General features: G+C 36.0%; 1 non-coding gene across 1 annotated transcript; it reads left to right on the top strand.

The window, feature by feature from the left end:
• The first annotated feature begins 1182 nt into the window (after window positions 1-1182).
• TRNAC-GCA lies at window positions 1183-1254 on the top strand. Its single transcript has one exon. It is a non-coding gene; the product is annotated as a tRNA-Cys (tRNA).
• The last annotated feature ends 2320 nt before the right edge of the window (window positions 1255-3574 follow it).

Below are 3574 nucleotides of genomic sequence, written 5' to 3'. Positions count from 1 at the left end.
CTCTCGGCTTTGTGCGGTTTGTATCCTAGCTTTAATCTTCTGGACTGCGGTGTTGGTAATTTGCACCAGCTCTGGACCAATAGTTATCGTTTGCCGTCCTTCTTCCCAAAAGATAGGGGATCAAAATCTTCGTCCATAGAGAACCTCGTATGTGGCAATTTGTATGGTGGCTTGGCAACTATTATTATAAGCGAATTTCATAAGGGGTAGGTACTTATCTCAGCTTTCTGCAAAATCCATCACATATACCCTCAACATGTCTTCCAATATTTGTTGAATTTTCCAGATGCGAGATTTAAATCTAGCATCTCGGTCTAATACTATTGCCTTTTGTTTAATTTCCAGAAGCGTACCTAATACCTTTATTGATGAATATTCATTTTTAATGTTAGCAAGAGTAGCTCAGTTGGGAGATTGTTAGACGGAAGATTTAAAGGTCACACGTGTTTTATCCACGTTCAACGCACCTGATACAAGTTTATTACCTGACCATACAATCTAAAAACATAACTTGCTTATTCAATCTAAAATTAGTGATTATATCTTTTTTAAATATAATGAATTAGTGGAAGTGCCTTTACTTATGAATTTTCATTTTTAATATTAGCGGGGATAGCTCTATTGGGAGAACGTCAAACTGAAGATTTGAAGGTCACGTGTTTGATCTCCACGTTCACCACAAATTATTATGTAAAAACATATTTGTGATCAATGAAATTGATCTCTTAAGTTGAGAGGTCCCCCCTTATAGAAATCTTAGCATATCTTTGTTGTTTTTAAGTTTCATGCAATTCTTGTGGTAGATTGCATCTGAGTTATTCAATCAAGCCTTGATCAAGTTCGATTATGAAGTGACTCAATTTAGAAAAAGGTTTCAAATCTTGCTTCTCACTCTTGGATCTCATAATCTAATTCTAGCTTTATATCTTGGTTTATCCAAATTTTGTATAAGAAGGTGTTAATTTCTTTAATACAAGGGTTCTTGCTTCTACAAAAGCTTGGCTCGTTGGGCTGAAGATTACGGTTGGTCTATCATCCTTCAACAGGATCTTCTATCCCCATGACTTGCTCTGATACGGTCGTTCTTCTAACGGCGGTGACACATCCAGTTGTCGAGATTGGTAATATGAGTTTGTAACCCATCCATTGAGATTCTTGGAATGATTCTATAACTTATAAAATGGGTTCATAGCTCAGTGGTAGAGCATTTGACTGCAGATCAAGAGGTCACCAGTTCGAATCTGGTTGGGCCCTTTTAAAAATTTTGGACGAACACTTTGTTCGATTTGCTCCTAACCACCTTCGAATCTGGTTGGGCCCTTTTAAAAATTTTGGACGAACACTTTGTTCGATTTGCTCCTAACCACCGAGTGTCTAAAGGAAAAGAAATAAGAATAATTACAGTCCTCCACCACATAGAACCATGTACTTAGAACCTAAGGGCCACTATTCTCGGACAAGAACCAAGCTATCATTAACAAAAGAGTGGTATAAGGTTCTAACTATTAGTGAGTTGCATAAATCATCTCCCTTTTTATTTTCACTCACTCCTCTTCTTCAACCTATGACCCATTAATATCATTAATATTTCATCTCCTTGTTTTTTTAGCTTTTTGAATATCAAAATCTTAAATAGAAAGAAAAAGCTCTCTAAAATATTCTTATTTGCCATTACTTAAATCTCGAGCTATTTGATTGGTTCAGAAGAAAAAGCTCTCTAAAATATTCTTATTTGCCATTACTTAAATCTCGAGCTATTTGATTGGTTCAGAGAACCATGTACTTAGAACCTAAGGGCCACTATTCTCGGACAAGAACCAAGCTATCATTAACAAAAGAGTGGTATAAGGTTCTAACTATTAGTGAGTTGCATAAATCATCTCCCTTTTTATTTTCACTCACTCCTCTTCTTCAACCTATGACCCATTAATATCATTAATATTTCATCTCCTTGTTTTTTAGCTTTTTGAATATCAAAATCTTAAATAGAAAGAAAAAGCTCTCTAAAATATTCTTATTTGCCATTACTTAAATCTCGAGCTATTTGATTGGTTCAGGGTCTTAACTCAGGGTTCTTTGGGTTTTTTTTTCCGTATATTCTTAATTCATACTTGGTTTAGGGTTCATATGAAAATCCAAGCGATTTCTACAAGTATTTCTTAACAAAGAGTCCAAGGGGGCTACTTGTCTCGTCGTCGACGTTTGGGACCTCCATTCTTGAGCTTCCGGTATCTGAATTACTTCAAATTTCCTTCCACATACTCCTTATTGTGTCTAGTTTATGAAACTATAAAGTTTTTTACGAGAATCGGTCTAGAATGGGGTTAAAATTGAGAAAATTCGAGAAAATGTCAAATTTTGAGTTGACTTGGACAGTTCAATTGAACTGGCCATATCATCGTTTTCTTTCTCTGAACAAATTTTGAGGTCTAAAGGAATTGGTTTGGACGAATGTCTTTGAGTCTAGGACCTTAATTTCCAAAAATCGTTCCCAGTATGGAACTCACTCGAAATGCCAGATTTTCGATCACTTCGGTAGCTTGTTCTACGATGTTTCAGCTCTTGATTCCTTTATCAAGTTTACTCAACTTATTCCTCTGAAGCTAGAGGAATCCTTTATTTGAAGGAAAAGAGATCGTAGATAGGAATTCGACTCTTATCCCCATTTTAATTTTGAAACCTATTTCCTTCAATTCGGCACGCTCTCGAGGTTATTTTTCTTCGTGGTCTTCTATGGAAGCATTCCTTGGAGGTGCAGAAACTGATTGGAATCATTTTTACTCGACGAGTTATCATGTATCCTCGGATTGGATTTTCAAGTTTTTCTTAAAGTACTTCAATGGAGGATTGAATTGAAGGAATGGTTTCTGGGCACTTTCAGCACTCTATTCCTTCATAGAACTTGTGGATAATCTTGTTGAGAAACTGTAGGAATAAGTTTGAAGAGAAATGGTCGAGGATTGCTCTCGAATTTGGAAGAAATCTAAGAGTAGGAGACCCATAATCTAAACGCTCATTGCCTTCGATTGGGGAATCGACCTTTCTCGATTTTTATTCCGTATTGTTGCTCCTACTTCAGACTTTATAGGAGATGCTTAAACCGACATTGAGAGCTCCAGAATCTTCGTTATTTAGAGATCGAAATTTTTGGATAATTTTTCAGAGATATCAACTCCGATCATAGCCTTACCGACCTTGGCTTTGAATACTAGTCGTTGGATGTGATGATTCGTGCGTGTTCGTTCTAGATCATATCAAATTTTGGAGGAGATCCGACGGTTGAGATTTGAGTTCGAAGGATTTTGCTCGGATGGTCACGGTAGATGCTCTGATTCTAATTGGAGTGCCATTTTTGTAACTATCCATTCTTCTAGGGGTATTTTGGTAATATTCCACTTTTCGAATATTTTATTATTATTTTTCTCGAACAATCCATAATTTTTCTACAAATTCCTAATTGCTTTTTTATCATTTTTCCCTTGTTTTGAATCTTGAGATTCCTTCTAGATAAGGAATTACAAATCGGTGATCAAATTACTTTTTTTTTGCCCTCTTCATTTACTTTTTCCTTTCC

This window comes from Cucurbita maxima, unplaced genomic scaffold (assembly GCF_002738345.1).
Source record: "Cucurbita maxima cultivar Rimu unplaced genomic scaffold, Cmax_1.0 Cma_Scf00174, whole genome shotgun sequence".
In the NCBI taxonomy this organism is placed as follows: domain Eukaryota; kingdom Viridiplantae; phylum Streptophyta; class Magnoliopsida; order Cucurbitales; family Cucurbitaceae; genus Cucurbita; species Cucurbita maxima.
This window is presented reverse-complemented; position numbering and strand designations above follow the sequence as displayed.